Below are 17,696 nucleotides of genomic sequence, written 5' to 3' on the forward strand. Positions count from 1 at the left end.
GTCATTTCTTAAAGGTTGGCATTATAAGTATACTAGTGCTAACTGGCTCCAGTCATGGATCAATCCTTTTTTCTTTCTTAGATACTAACTTCAGGCATAGGTCAGTGTAAAATACATTATGCAAGATACCCAGTCAATATTCAGATATTCACATATTAGCAACTTAATCACTGGGTAAATTATATTGTATTGAATCAAACCAAACAAAAAGCAAAGGAAATCCCAGTAGTCCCAGGCATACCTCTAAACTGTCCAGATTTTCTCAGAATGTCCAGATTTTTGCTTCATATTTTTGGTCTGCTCTTCATAAAATTTGTGTTTTTCTGGCAAATCACTGAGGATTGAAGTCTCTAAGTAATGGCATGCATTTGAGTTTCAGACATCATTTCCTTCAGAAAATGCATGCTAATACAAATCTTATTATTCTAGCAACTTTCTAAGTTTATACGAGCAATATTTAAAACCTGTTCCTATTTCAGGGCCTTTGTGCCCCCCACTATTTTAGGCATTGTCCAGATTTCTTGTGCTAAGAGGCTGAGAGGTACAATCCCTGGTTTATTGAAAAATGTTTCATTATAAGACTGCTTCAAACCATTACAAGCACTGTAAAAGTCAGCACTAATAAATACTATTACAACAGGTAAAACACCCTTGGCATATGTTAACAATTAGTAGGATAGACTGAGAAACTGAATCTAATGAGTCTTATTGTTTTTCACTTACTTCTTAAAGACAATAACAAAGAATTTTTTTAAAAAAATTAGAAGTATCTCTGAAGTATAAGGAGTGAGAGCATCAAATATCTGGAACAACTATACATATCATGCATTGATGTAGGTGACTCTCTATATTCAAATAGTGTAGCTTAACTTGTAGAACCACATCCCACTCCACTGAAATCCATTCAGAATGCAAACTCATTTAAAACACAACTAAAACTATACCTGTTAAATCAATGGATCTGCTTCTGTACATCTCCAGGATAAATGCCACTGTTATCTTCGGCTTGCCATATTGTCAAAGAATTTCAGTTCATTCAGAATCCTGTGCCACAAAACCAGTCTTCAGCAATGCCTGAATAGTTTTACTTTCATCTCCCAGCTATATATATATTGTTTTGTGACACTGTTCGCCCCTCCACTTCTAATATATGATATATATATATATAATATCTATATATATATATATATATATATATATATATATATATATATATATATATATATAGATATATTATATATATATATATATATATATATATAGAGAGAGAGAGAGAGTCCCCCTTTAGAAGGTTGAATGGCTGAAATCTCAAAATTCATATGGCCTAGACCATATGCTCGAAATTTCAGAAGCTCGACCTTCTGAATGGGGATTGGCATACAGCACAGACCGCGAGATTTTCCGTTCTGCTCTGTAGTTCGATCTCGGAGTTAGAATAAACAAGTAGCGGGGGTGTGGGGAACACAGGGGGGCTTGCCCCCCTGCAGAAACATTGTTTTGTGCTTCGTTGTTTTTTTTGTAGTTCCCTTTCAGAAGGTCGAGCTTCTGAATTTCGAGCATATGGCTTCGGCCATATGAATTTCAAGATTTCAGCCATTCGACCTTCTAAAGGGGAACCATATATATATATATATATATATATATATATATATATATATATATATATATATATATCAAATTGTTTCTGACCATACCCCACCTCTTAATTAAAATATTAATATTTTCTGCCCTACCCAGTTCCTTCCATCACCTCCATTTCTTTGAATTTCTAAGCACCAATCACATGATATATCTGACAAACTTATTAATACACCTCTTGAAGTGCTCAATGTTCAGCATCTACTAATACATAAAATAAGTATCTTTTATACTGCAACAGTTGCCCCTATTTTCATGTAAATGTAATCTAATTAACACATGTATATGTAACTGTTAATTTACATTACCTAATGTCTGTTTGTGTATATTACCGGGGATCAAGTTTTTTTTTTTTACTTAAACCCAGTCAGAAAAATCTGGCAAACAAAAGCTAACTTAACTGAACTAAAAGTAAAACATTTCAATGAAGAAAATTTTCCTCTTAAACTGATGCAAATAGCACCACAAGAGAGGTATATAAAAACACAGCAAAATGAAATCCACAAGAAGAGAAAGAACTAAACTGACTACACTAAATCCTATCCAAAATAATTATTTACATCTCAAAATTCTGACATTAAATAAAATTATATGAAAAATAACAAACCTCACCTAGTGTTTGAGGAAATATAAAACACAAGATCACTTACTAGAAAAAAAGCTGAAAACAATGGATAGTTTTTTAAATCAGCATTGCGTCAATAAAATATGATCATAAATTAGATTATATAAGAATTTATAGTATGTTGTTATATGAGATCAATTATTTCTCTTAAGATATTATACTAGCTATAGGCTATCAGGTATTTTAGAACCATATTTACAACATTTTATCACTTCACTTACTCAAAGCAGAAACAGTTTTTGGAAATATATAATTTAACATAAAAATAACAATCTGGATTTTTAGGTCAAAATCTTTTATTTTAACTGGTGAAATATGTAAAGTAATGTCTTTCAGCTTTTCCCGGTTAGGGGTTGCCACAACAGAACTCTGGTCCGCTTATGATTGGCAGTAGATTTTTACGGTTCTGTGGTACCAGCCCGATGCCCAACCTTCAATGAAGGCACACCCATTCATGTCTTTAAACATCACTCGACCACGGGGAGGACATGCAGACTCCACGCAGAAGGCACTCCAGCCGAGAATCAAACCGGAGAACCTCTTGCTGTAAGGCGACAATGCCAACTGCTGCACCACTGTGGCCTATAACTAGTGAAATATGTAAGATAGCAAATTCCCAAGGAAAAGTCCATTCTTTATTTCGATTTATTTTATGTGATAATTTGCACCATAATTTCTATGTGAAACTACACTTCAAGATGTGTAGAATGTCCTCATTATCTGCATCACATGCTATGCATTTGCTTGACAAGGATGAATAAAATATATATTTTAGTGGAGTAATGTAAGCATTATTAGTGATCATTAACTGCATTTGGAATCACTTTTTGAAAGGAATAATAATCACATTTAATTTTAAAATGTACTGTTTCCTTTTATCATCTAAATATAGCTGTTCTTGAGAACACCAACATGATGAATATAGGTATACTTCACTAAATTTAAAGTGTGTCATCAACTTGTGTGATTTTGATATGATTTTATTAGTTACAGTTGTATTTAAATTTATAAGAAAGGAAATGTTATGTTTACATCATTTATTATAAACAAATTTCATTTTAATCAAAATCTGACTTTGTCTTATTATGGAAAGGTAGCCTTTAGATAGGCTTAAACTTAATATTAAATAATTTAATGATTCAGTTTCTATTGAAATAAAGTTCCATATTAATTTGTTTTTAAGTAAAGGAAATTAACAGAATTCTATCACTTTATTATTTAATATAACAATTTGATTTTTATCAATTGGTTGAAATAAAACATATATGAACTGAAGAAACTTAATTATCTGTAAAATTATTAGGGTCTATATCACGACTTCGAATGCACAGGTGTCTGAACGTTGTAATATCAAACTGGGAAGTTCGCAATATGAAAATAGCAAAGCCATGGAACCGATTTTCTTCCCAAGTAAAAAATCGGTGGGCCGTTTTCATGGCTTTGCTATTTCCTCCACTGTGGTGCAATCTCAGAGTTGGTATATTTAAGTAGGGGGGTGTTGGGGGCACAGCCTCCCATGTTGGGGGGTGTGAGGTGCGAAGCCCCCCACATTAGTATGTGTTTAAAGTGTACGTGTGTTTTTGTTTTTGTACCGGAACAGTGATTTTTTTCCCCTGGGGAAAAAAAAAATCACTGTTCTGTGTGTTTGTACTTGTTGCATTTCGGACTTCCCAGTTCGATATTACGTTGTTCGAACAGATGTGGTTTCGACTATGTGATACAGACCCACATTATTAGTCATACACTTACATATATACAGCTAAAGGCTATGCTACAGTTTGCTTTCAAAATGTTGGTATTTACAATGATTACAAACAACATCATCAGAAAAATTATTCAGACTATCACAGACAAAAGTATCTCACCAAGAGGATCAAGGGTCTCAAACAGATGCCATATGCTGCTCGGTTAAAAAAATTCCAGCTCTACTCAGTTGCATACCGCCTGCTTCGAGGCGATCTATGCCTGACATACAAAGCTATGTCAAATCCAGAATTAATGGACATGCTCCACCTCAGTAAATCTAAATCTCTTAGAGCCACACGCTCGAGGGACTTGAACCTCAGCACAGAAATAAATAGAACTTGCTGGAGGGACAGGTCCATAACCCAGAGGCTCCCTTCACTCTGGAATAGAATTCCAGTTCATGTGAGGCAGAGCACCTCACTGAATCTCTTCAAGAAGAATCTCGATAGGTGGATGGGGGATCGTAGGTTTGTCCCAGGGATTACTCCCGTGTCACTATTAGACAGAGGCACAGTAAACTAAACCTTAAAAAGGGCACAGTATACTCAAATCAAGGGGTGGCATAATCCATACAGAATCGGGCTAGGCTTATAATTGCCCCAGGGCAGATAGCCTAGTATGAACCTATGAACCAATGAAAACTGTCTGGTCTTTTACATGTAGCAAAATTTGACTTGGTTGCTGTACAAGAATTCAATACATTTTATTTATTTATTTTTCTAATTTTTGTTAATGGATAAGCCCTCTGGACAAATTGTCCCTTTTCAGGGGCAAACGGGAGCACTGTCTGGTTAAGGGACTTACTCAGAGTCACACAGCAAGCAAATGAAGGTAGAAGGAATCAAACCCTGTGCCCTAGACAAAGGAAGCAGCTCACTAACATCTCAGAGTTTAAGTCCTCTGTGCTAAATTCCAGACCAAATTATCTTATGAATAGTTTGAATATTCCTTATTAATGCACACATATGTCTGCAACACATAATTTATTCCCAAATGTATTAGAAGCAATAGTGGTAGCAAAACTGTTAAAAGAAGCAACATTATTTGTCTTGTCATCTATACCTTGATACATGATAGAAGCCATAGGTTCACTAAATATTAAGCATTACAAATATTCAAAGTGTTGTGTGAATATGCTTGACTTAACTAAAAAACTTACTAAATATTTAAACTGCAAATGCCTCATAGAATCAATCTGATGCTCAACAGAACTTAAAACTGCAATATGGCTATTAGCAGCAGTATTAAAATAATCATGTATGGTGTAATAATCACCAGATGGGTTATAACTCATTTCCAAATAAGCTTAAATAGAGGTAGTATCTGTATCAGTAAAATAAAGTGTGCTAACTAGTTAATACAACTTATCTGACAATAATAACCTGGAATCACACCTATTACATACATTCTGATAAAAATAAGCAATTGAACTAGGTAAACAACAGTTGGCATAAATATTAACATTACAAAGATGCTTACAGTTAAATTTTATAAGAAAACTCACAGACTGAATTCTGAGATGCATTGATTAATCCCCCCAGTTGTGTCTTTTTGAATATGTACAATTCCAGTGATAGTTATGGCTTGGTGACAGACTCTGAATCAGCTCTGATGGGTTCTCATTCCCTTTTATAGCTGATTGTGTCACAGAGTTTTGAAACCTCAAAGATGGCACATTATGTGTTGAAATTCTACATGCTCTGTATTGAGCCTCCTGTTGTTATGTCTTTATTAATGATATTACTTAGACCGTGGCAGGGCTAGCCACCCAGCAGTGTAATCCTTGGCTCAACATGACTGGCTCTGCGGAAGTGACACCTCAAGCACATGTCTGCAAAGTGGAAAAGGGGTTGAGGATGGATGGATGGAATGATATTACTTAGGTTATCAGCCTTGACTTAATAACCCTTTATACTGATTACATACTTGTATATTGGGCTGACCCCTATGCTATGCATGAAGAAAACCAACTACACCTGATTTTTCTATGATCTGCCAGTGGTTCACTATTAACACACTTACACTGAATGTGGAAAAATCATTATGAAGTTATTTATATATTTTGTGATGTTATTTAGATCAAAAAGCTTAAGGAAAACAATGCAACAAAATCTAGAAGATTTAGGATTTTTGCCTGAAAATATTTACATAGATATTTTTATACTCCAAATAGACTCCAGAGAATTTTTCCTCAGGTAGACAGCAAATGTTGGAGGTGTGAAGGAAAAAGAGATAATTCAGAAAAAAATTTCTGGGAGTGTGGTGAGTTGGCAGACTTTAAAGATTCCCTGCAGAATGCACTGTCAGAGATGCTGGCTGGGCAGATTGGTCTGATGAGGGAGATGAATTTTCTGAGCTATGATATAGGATCGTAACTGCCTGGACATGGTAAGGCCTTGTTGTATCTAATAATGGTGGCTATCAGCAATTACTAGAAAATGGAAATCACAATCTAAAACAACTATACAGGAAGTAGTGAATATAGCAACATAAATAAAACAACTGCAAATGAGGTCTTTAGAAAGGAGCAGGAGCAAACTTTATAGGAAAAAATGGGAATTGTGGGAACAATACATACAAGGGAGGAATGAGGTTTAAAAGGCGGTAGGATTTAAATGAGCTATATAATGTTTGAGTGAGAAAAATTGGGTAGATTATAAGTGATGCATGCTGTATAATGTTTGCAACTGGGAGTGTGTCAGTATGATTTATGATGTAAAATGCATGCAATTAGGACTGTGTCAGTGTGGTTTGTTTTCATTTATTTATATGTATGATTGCCTAAACAGTAAGTGATGGTTTAATGTTTAATAAAGATGTTTCTTGTTTAAAAAAGGCAGGAACTGAATAATTTATATAACATTGCTTAGGTTATATGATATATAGCAATATATGTGAAGTATAATGTTTATGTTAATATAGTTTGATTACTTTTATATGAATGCAAATTTGCCTATGTCACAAGTGATAATTTAATAAAGGTATTTGGGGAAAAAAGCTTAAAGAAAATAAGTCAATTGATATCTGTACCCAAAGCAATTAGAATATTGCCCGAATTCAAACTGTAAGTACCTTGATGTTCTACTGGCTCACAATCTCTCATTTACCCCCTAATACTGAAATTATAACAGTTACAGCATGTTGAACCATTTAACTTAAAAATCTAGGTAAGTCATGATCACTAATATACTCTTTTCTTGTGCTGATTATGCTCTCTACTTAACTATCTTATACCTGTCTGCCAACATGTCCACTATTCAGATTATCATCCATAAAATGTGCAGGTTTATAACCTTTCCACCAGTGTTTGAACATCTCTGTTTTACACCTGATAAGACCAAATGGTTACTAGTTACTACTACAATAATCCTACTGTTATCAACATTCACATTCAGGCTTCTGCATAACCAGCATTAAAATTCATTAGGAAATAAATCACAGGTCAGAAATTCTCTGTAAGATCTTGGTGACAACAAATGCTTTAGCAAAATAGAACCTATCAACTGTAATAATTTACCCCAGGGAATTATAGCTTCCTTTGTTTAGGAAAATGATACTGAATCCTATAAAATATATACATAAATGCTGTTGCTTTCTAGCTAACTGCTGGCTTTATTTCTACCTGTGCTACTTCTACTCATATTCATTATTCTAGCTCTGCTGCACTATTTAAGACAACGTATTTGTATATATGCAAATAGGGTACTAGTGCTAAAGAAATGTTAGATGGCACAGTTTTACTAATCTAAAAGTTCCTCTTAATGTAAAATTTTAAGTGATCACATTTTCGTATGTGCTGAAAAGTTCTGTTGTCCTCTCTTATTTATTGTACAGCCTTGTAATACCACTGTTTAATGTCTTTTCTTTTACTGTTTTTTGTGCGTAACCTTATTTTTATGCTTAACTCGTTTTTTTTTTTTTTCGTATGTCAAATAAGTTCCTAAACTGTAAATTTGCTGTTAGCTGAATGTGACTTTGGCCTAGGTTGTGATCTGAAAATAGTCTTAGCATTAGCCACCTACATAATTAATAAATTGAATCAATCAATCAATCAATAAATAAGCAAATAAATACTCAATAGAGGCATTAATGTGTTCTCAAACCTATGGGGCTTCTCTGATAAATACTTTCCCCTTGCCAAATGTTGTCTCTGAGAGGTCTTAATCAACCTATTTAAATCCACCTGTTTTTCTAAGCTAAATAATATGGGGGAGAGAGAACTTACATACTTAGAAGCAATCTGAAAAATCTACATCCTTCAAAAACACTGACAAGCAGTTTGTCTCCTGGAGAAAGGTGAACACTGTTGTAGTTGTAAATAAACCACTATCCATATGGTTAGATAATTATATTTGCTTTTCCTATGATACTGACATCAATAGATTAAAAGAGGTGGTAAAAGATATCTCATGGACTTTTTTTTCAGAAATATACGTGCATTGAATTTATACAATGCACATGCTTGGCAGTGCCCACATCTCTCAAATACAATAAACTAGATCTTTTGTCTTGCAGTAGGACAAGACTTGCAAGGGCTTCCCTGAACGGACTGCTTTGACATCTTTCCATTGTCCAGGACTTCAGTGCAGTGCTGCCTGTTATACACATGTAAAATTGAAGCAAGGCAGTACAATTGAGTGAGAGAAAAGTAGCATAGGAGTTAAGTAACCACCCTTCAACCACCTTTATGATTCTGGTGGGAACCAGTCCTTTCATTAGTGGAAATTTATTTGAGCCCAGTGTTTCCAGAATGTTGTAAGACCCAAAACATCAAGGCTTATAATATTGCTGACTGGAGCAATAATAACTCTGAGATTATTGAACTTTGGGGGTAATGTAATCATCCTCTTATTTCTAAGGCTGAACATCCCCAAAGTTGTATATCAGAATTGCAGAGGGTGAAGTTCTTGCAAAAATACCTTTTATTATTTTGGAAAAGTTGATGATTTAGGTTATTGAAGTTTTTATTTCATTGTTTTCTAAACTGACAATTTATCACTCAAACTGCCATGTATCTAACTCTGGTTGTTGTTCTAGTATAAAGTTATATGTTGCATTGTGTTTTGCTTAAGCTTTTGAAAATTTCAGTCCTTCCACCAGATCCTAACCTTTATAACCCAGAGACATAATATCCCAATTTTACTTTCTTAGGGGTACGATAAAAGGAGGTACTGAAGTGGCCTGCAATAGGATGCCTACAATGAGCTTTAAATAGACTGGCAAAGATCAATATCCATAAAGCCAAGCATGAGACCAATTAATGTTCCAGAAGGGGCCATGGATACAATTTCAAAATACTGCAGATAAGGTAAGAATACTCTTGTGTAAGTGCTGACTGTTATTATATTACCCTCTGAAAAATCTACTGTCAAAGACTGTAGCTGACTCAGTTGAATTTTCCTTTCCAGATTTCCTGAAGCCTAAACTGGATAACATTTTCAAGACATCTCTTTTAATCTTATTGCCACACTGACATTTTGTTCTTTGTTAATTTTAAAAGGGTCTATATTAGAACACCGAACATTCAAAATGTCGAGTGTTCTAATATTGAACCCTATGAATCAAAAATTGAAAACATTGAACATTCAGAACAGCAAATTTTTTCCTAGGTAAAAAATTTGCTGTTCCAAAACACATACACACAACACAAGCACACCAAACAAACAGCAATCCACACACATACACCTAAACTCTTACACCTAACCCTACACTAAACTATAAATACATCACTAACTATCCACTTACCTTAACCCAAAGCCTAACCCTGAGGTCTGTCACTATCACACAGTCATCTCACCTGCGCCCTAACTCACCTACCCTGCCCTAACCCTCACGTCCACACAATCGCACACTTACCTGACCCTTGCCTTAAGCCTAACTCACCTAACCCGCCCTAACCCTCATGTCCACACAATCGCACACTTACCTGAACCCAACCCGTATCTTTCCACCACAGCGCTGAAAATATCGAAGCAACAGAAACGGACAACCAAATTCTTTCCCTAGGAAAAAATTCGGTTTTCTGTTTCTTCGATATTTTCAGCGTTCGCTGAAAACGGGTCGATATTAGAACACTCGAAATTTTGAACGTTCAGTGTTCTAATATAGACCCTTTTAAAAACATAACAAATCCAAGACTGAAGGTTGTGACCAGCAGCTGTTTTATTTGGTAAAGCCACATATTCTGATGAAGTTCCTATAAGGGACTAAAGCGCTTAATATATATCTATTTTTTTGTTTTGGTTTTAAGTGGTTTTATTAAATAAAACAGTTGCTGCTTGTGACCTTCTGCCTTGGATTTGTTTTGGTTTTGGAGCCTCTTGGGTTTTATGTTTCACCAATTTTAAAACCATGTCATAGTATAGTTGTGTGAGATACTCACCAAAACAATAAATGGCTATGTCCCCTTTGTCTTGTCTTTTCAGTTAATTCATTGCCTTTATATTTACTCTGCTTTGTTAGCTCAGGCTTCTAAGCAGTGTCAGATTTTGTTGCATGTGATTTTCTGAAAGGCTATTGAGGACATATTTAAACAAAAAAGTAGGCAGCAAAGAATAGGCAAAATTTGTGAACACTCAGTGTAAACATAAATGTTGGTAAACTGTCAAAAACCAGATGCATGCACATGGTTTAGCAGTGTGACTATAATAATTTCTCATTAATCCATAAATGACTCCTTGACAGGCTGATGAGAAGCTACCTCTTGTCAGAGTCTTGCAAGAAAGTGATTCAAAGGATGACTATGCCCTGCATACATTTTCTTTTCCCAGACTTTATTTTCTCCCCACAAGATGATCATTATGTTGCCATATATAAAACAGTATGACTTAGCTGTTTCATTCTCTCTGTAGAATCTCTATCCTTTTGTTTTCTTAATGCATAGCATGTTGGGTATGAATGAAATGTCATGACACATTATTTAGGAAACTATCACTGTGGCCATTATAGAATCTCACCCAACACATTTAAGACTTTTTGCCAAGTAAAGCTCACATAGCAAGGTATTTGTAGTTCTTGCTTTTTCCTACCTCTTGAGGTAATGAACCTACTGAGTCTGTTGGAATTCACAGCTCTTTTACCATGTGCTGTCATTTACAGCTGCTTTCTTTCCCTTCCCACACACCATAAGTTACTGAGCCTTTGAAAATTTCATAGTTGTTTTACTTTGCAGTTTCAGAGTCAAGAAACTGATTATAATGGCAGAAGCAGACTGACCTCAGGAAGTATGCAAGTCTTATATTTTCAAAAAGAAATCAGTGTTAGTGCAGTGTGTTAAACATGCTAGAAAATCCAAAACCAGACAGTGACACTTGAAAGTTTCAGATTCTCTAAGTTACACCATTCCTAAATTATGTTATTGTAAGTAAATGCAAATAAGAAGTCTCATAGGACAGTAAGGTGAGGTAATCTCATCATCCAAGACTCAGACTGCACTACATCAGTAAGATCAAGTATATAAAAAATCCAGAATCACATCAGTATCCCTGCTGTCTACAGGACAGTTTGGGTTAGTACAAAATAAAAATTTGTAATGATTTACTGGAGTGCAACAGAAACATTAGTATAGCATAGAACATCAAGATAAGATAAAATATATATATTTTTTACAGTTTACAGTGGTTCTTTAACTATAGGACAACTTGAATAGTGAGCAGCCTGTCATCAAGGACTGGCAGAAACTAGAAGACTAAACAATTCTGCAACAATAGATGATTCCCATACCTTTTTCTAACAAGGAAAAATAGTAGTCACTTTAACACTCACACAGATACTATTCACAGGTTCATGCCATAGCATAGTACCATAGGACAACAAAACCAATGCTAAATAAACATGACTGAAAAAAGCAGAAATGAAGAAGGTTTCTAATGATGAGAAGACAGAGAGCAAAACAACCACCCACTGCTATGATGAATGCCCATGTAGTTGTACTGCAGCATTTTTTCCCATTCTGCCTTAATGCTAATTCATCACCTTTGGGTAGAGTCTCAAGCAATGAGTTCTGCAAGTATAAGGAAGCACCACCCAACAGCAAAACGATAAAACTCTTGTTAGTATCGTGTAGTAAATCTGCATATGGAAGACTAAGATGCAGCCTTGTGAAAACTGTAAAAACTGTCCCAAAGGAATATATCAATGTGCAAGGAACTCTAGTAGAATGAGCTCAGACCTGTCTCAGAACAGGTCTGTTTGTGGAAGAAACTGGTCAGATTTGATAACTGCTCTACCTTGGTAAATACACTAAAATAATATAACTTGAAGTTGTGGTTTGCTTAGAAAGTGCTACATTATGCCTAATGTGAACAACGGAAAACAAAACAAAGCTCTGTTAGTACTGTAATGTAAGCCCATAACAGTATACAAGGATCTACAGTATGACAGCTCTTCTCATCTGAATTCTGAGTGTGAGGAGAGTAGAACGAGAACTGAATGTTTTAAAAGCAGTATCTAGTCTAATCCTAGGCCCACAAGATGTGTTTGTGAATTCTGAAGACCTGTCATTATGGAAAACTATAGAGTGTTTTAGGTCATCAGTACTTGCAGCTTAGAAGCTTTCCTATTTTAAGTGATAGCCACCAGCAAAGGTTTTTCCAAGACAGAACTTTTAAAGATACTGAATAAATAATTTCAGAGGAATGTTTATTAAGTGGCTCCAGCAAAAGAAAAACTACATCTTAGGAAACAAATTGAACAGCTTCACCACAGATAAAGACAATAGCAGAAAATCTCCCCAGAGATAAGCAGATAAAGCAGAATAGTAACCCTTTACTAAGGAGAAAGCCAGACATTGTTGGGAAAGATAAAGACATACAAAGCAAGACTGTAGACGATTTGTGTAGAAGAAAATACCTTTAGCCTGACATTAACAGGAGAAGGTCTTTCATTCAGATAAGTAAGATTTCCTAGTGGATGTTTTTCTGGCTTCACTCAAAATATTAATAATATTAGAGAATAAGTAAGAACTATTACAATTTTATAAAAATGAGATGTCTTGAATGGCTCACACATGCATGAAAATTTTCATTCACAAAATAAAATATTGTAGTAAAAAGGTACAGTGCTTTCATCCCCAAATATTCTGGGACTTCATCAGAACAATTTAAAAAAAGCAACATGTAAATTAAATATATTACTAACATGCCCTGCATTACTACAATGAACTAGTCAGCACATACTTATTACTTAAAATTATATGTAGGTACAAAGTATATGTTAAAAATATATTACATACAGCTAAAGACTTGAAATACAATAATAAAAGCCTGGCAACTGATTACAATTCAGAAGGGTAACTTCCATCCTATGAGACCAACAGACTGCAGGAATCATTAGATTTAATTACAGTGCCAAGATGAAAACTGGCTTTCTGTATATTGTTAACAGACCACATTAAAATCTGGCAAATGCTGAGATTTTTAAATATTAACAATGCTTTGACTATGAGAGATCATAACCTGATCCCTCCTTTCTTAAGTCCTCACTCGTAAAATCTCGAAAGCTGTCCATTACATAGAATGTAATACAGCATTTCAAAATAAGCATTTTTTTGCTGGACAGCAACCCACTCTACCCTCCACATGGGTGCTATACACCCACATCCACAAAGGTTTATATATATATATATATATATATATATATATGTGTGTGTGTGTGTGTGTGTGTGTGTATATATATATATATATATATATATATATATATATATATATATATATAGATATATATATATATATGTGTATATAGATATATATATGTGTATATATATATATATATATATATATATATATATATATATATATATATATATATCTTCACATAATCAAACATCCAAATGTTCGACTTTCATATGGCCGAGATCATATGATTGAACATTTAAATGTTCGAAAATTTGAAAAAAAAAAAAATAAACAAAACAAAAAAAAAAAAAACTAAACATTGCTAGCAGGGGGCAAGGCCCCCTGCACCCCCCACTATTTAAATATACCAACTCTGAGATTGCACTACATTGCAGTAAAGGGAAATATTTCCATTCTGAGCTCTATGGAGATCCCCATTCAGACCGTTCGAGCTTTTAAAAGTTCTATCATGAGAGAGCAAGTGATTTCCAAGATCTTGAGATAGCCAAGTCTACTACAACCACTTGAATACCAGCTGCCTAGAAGATGCTCAAGTCCCATGCTGTGAAACTGCCTGAAGTTCCACAGCACAGGACTTGAGCATCTTCTAGTTCACATCAGTTTCTTCCAGTGCTTGAACTTGAATAATTACATTGGGCAAGGTGCATCAACCAGACTTTATTGGAACACATTATTTCAGCTTGAGCAAGTTAGCTGTGGTAACCATGTAGAGAGAGAGAGAGTGAGAGGGGTGGGAGTATAGCTTGTGTTTTTAGAGAATAATTGCTAGGAAGGTTTAGGTTTAGGAAATGAAGGACAGTTTTAGGGTTAAGGAGTGGCAGGGGAGTTTTAGGTTTAGGGATGGGAAATAGAGTTTTAAGTTTAGGGAGCAATTGTGGAATTTTGGTTTAGTGAGGGGGAATACAGAATTTTAGGGATAAGAAGCAATAAGAAGTTATGTACCTACCATAACGTTCCATGTTAGTTGTCTTCTCTCGCCTTCTTTCTTGCTTGATGGGTTCGGAGCCGATCCCTCGGCTCCGACTCGGCACTTGCTTTAGCTCGAGAACTCCTTTTACCAGCTCGAGGCAGCCCCATATCCCATGATGCAAGGCAGGAAGTACCCAGATCTCGTTTGTTGACAAAAGGGCAATAACACCAAGCATAAACAATACTTCCCAAAGGAAGAAGAAACTTACAAATGGAAAAAGGACCAGGTCTGAATGGTCTTTAGTATTATAGTTTCTTATACAAGGTCTGTCCAGGCCAGGGGGAAGGAGGGAGGGTCAAGAAAGAAGGCGAGAGAAGACAACTAACATGGAACGTTATGGTAGGTACATAACTTCTTAATGTTAAGTTGTCAATCTCGCCTTCATTCTTGCTTGATGGGACCGCGTCCCTAGCACCTCTATCCTGGGTGGCTCAATGGAACAAACTCTTGAGGACTGTAGAGCCAAAACTGGCTCTGTCCCTGGAGGCCAAGTCCAATTTGTAATGGGAAACAAAGTGTGAGCAGTGGCCCAAGTGGCCGCTGCACAAATAGTGTCTAAAGGCAGTCTAGCTTGAAAAGCTGTAGAAGTAGCTAAACTCCTAGTTGAATGTGCTTTAGGTTTTGAGCACAGCTGTTTTCCCCTGATCGTATAAATTTCAGTGATGACCGAAGAAAGCCATCTGGACAAAGTCACTTTAGAAACAGGAAGGCCTTTTTATTATCCGCATAGGAAACAAAAAGTTGATCAGATTTTCTAAATTTTTTTGTTGTGTCCAAATAATATCTAAGCTGACGGTGGACGTCAAGATAATGTAGCTTTTGTTCAGCTCTATCTGAATAGTTAGGAAAAATACAGGAGATCAATAGATTGATTCAGATTGTTTTGAAGCGACCTTAGGTAAAAAGGATGGATTAGTTCTCAAAGATACTCTGTCTTTGTGAAAAATCAAATAGGGTCGAACCGAAAGAGCATGAAGTTCAGACACCCTCCTGGCAGATGTAATAGCCACTAGGAATAAAGTTTTCCAAGAAAGATATTTCAGGGAACAAGAAACAGCTGGCTCGAAGGGGAAGAATCAAGGATGTCAGCACTAAATTTAAATCCCACTGAGGAGGAGGATTCCTGATTGGAGGCTTTAGTAGGAAAATTCCTTTCAAAAAGGCCCTGCAGAGCCTATGGGACATAATATTATGATCTGCTATCCCGACATGAAAATTAGAAATAGCAGCCAACTGAACTCTGACTGTGGAAGAAGAGGAGCCTGCATGGAAAATCTCTGCTAAGAAGTCCAGAACTGCCTGAACAGGGGCAGTAAAGGATCAATATTTTGGGCCTTAGCCCAATAAGAGAAACGTTTCCATTTGCTTGTGTAAATCCTCCTGGTAGAGGATTTTAGTGAAGCTACTATGATATCTCTAACTGGGTTAGAGATCAAAGGAAGCCTGGCTAAGGAAGGAAGTGGAGCAACCATGCTGTGAGGTTGAGAGAAGGGATTGACCGGTGCAGCTGACCGGATTGGTGAATCAGTAGATCTGGCACTGGGTCCAGATGCCACGGCTGCACCAAAAGGTGATGATGGAGGAACGGAACCAAACTTGTCGAGGCCAGTAAGGGGCAATGAGAATCAATTTGGCTCTCAAAGCGGTAGCTTTCTGGATCACCTGAGGGATCAGAGGAAAAGGAGGAAGGCATAAAGAAGTCCCTGGGGCCAATCCTGGGTGAGAGCGTCTCTGGGGGCATGGCCTGATAGAGGGAAGAGGCTGAAGGAGTCTGGACATTTGCTGATGTGGGGAGTAGCAAAAGATCGCAACATGGACGACCCCATTCCAGAAAAATCTCTTCCGCTATGGATTGGTTGAGAGACCACTGTGAGGCATGAGAATAGCTCTGCTCAATCTGTCCGCTATAATGTTGGTTTTCCCAGGGATATCGTTGCTACCAGAAACCGATGAGAGGAGATCGCCCATTGCCATAGTCTGAGCGCTTCTCGACACAAGGGGTAGGACTTGGTTCCGCCCTGTTTGTTGATATACCAAACTACAGACATGTTGTCTGTGTGGACTGCAATTGTCCCTACGGGAAGAAAGTCGTTGAGGGCTTGCAACGTTAAAAGCACTGCTCTCATCTCCAGGACATTTATGTGCAGATGGTACTCGAACGGTTGCCACGCCCCATGAACCATCCTGCCCTGATAATGACCCCCCCACCCGATCAGGGAGGCATCCGTGGTGACAGTGGCTATCGGGGACGGAGGTACAAAGCACCTGCCTTGGTGAACCTGAGACGATGTGATCCACCAAGCAAGATGTTCTTTGCATGTTTGTGTCACCAGAATCTGGTGACGCATTGGGAGTTGCTGGTATGACCACTGTGTGAACAGCATCCACTGAAGGAGGCGCATGTAGAATCGAGCCAGGGGAAGAAGAGTGATGGCCGCAGCCATAAGACCTAACACCTTTAGAACCATTCTGGCCTGTACCTTCTTGCTGGCCAGAATGATCCTGACATGAGTCTGAATGTCTGAAACTCTTTGTTCTGTAAGGGTAGCTGACATCCGAACAGTGTTTAAGTTTGCGCCTATGAAGGTAATAGACTGGCAGGGCGATAAGGATGATTTTTCGTAGTTGACTGAGATGCCCAAATGAGAACAAAGGTCTATTGTGTAATCCCTGGCTTGTATAAGCTGATGCCTGGTGGTGGCTGACAGGAGCCAGTCGTCGAGATACGGAAACACCTGGAATCCTTGACGTCTCAGGTGAGCCGTGACCACTGCCATGCATTTGGTGAACACTCTGGGGGCTGTAGTGAGACCAAAGGGCAGGGCTCTGAACTGGAAATGACTGGACCCCAGCCGAAAGCGGAGAAATCTCCTGGAGCGTCTGTGAATTTTGATGTGATAGTACGCATCCTGAAGATCTATTGAGCACATCCAGTTGTCCTTGTGTAAGAAGGGTAGAATTGACTGAAGAGTGACCATTCGGAATCTTGTCTTCCTGACAGACTTGTTGAGTCTGCTGAGATCCAATATTGGTCTCCAGTCTCCCGTCTTTTGGGGACCAAAAGAACCTTGAGTAGATTCCG

At 36.9% G+C, this 17,696-nt stretch overlaps 1 protein-coding gene across 1 annotated transcript in view; it reads right to left on the reverse strand.

Annotated features, from left to right (window-relative positions):
• The window catches only part of LOC122787678, a 970,705-nt gene that overhangs the window by 239,680 nt on the left and 713,329 nt on the right, over positions 1-17,696 (reverse strand). The gene's annotated exons all lie outside the window — the stretch shown is intronic.

Source organism: Protopterus annectens, chromosome 13.part0, assembly GCF_019279795.1.
Source record: "Protopterus annectens isolate FY-2018-M chromosome 13.part0, PAN1.0, whole genome shotgun sequence".
NCBI classification, from domain to species: domain Eukaryota; kingdom Metazoa; phylum Chordata; order Ceratodontiformes; family Protopteridae; genus Protopterus; species Protopterus annectens.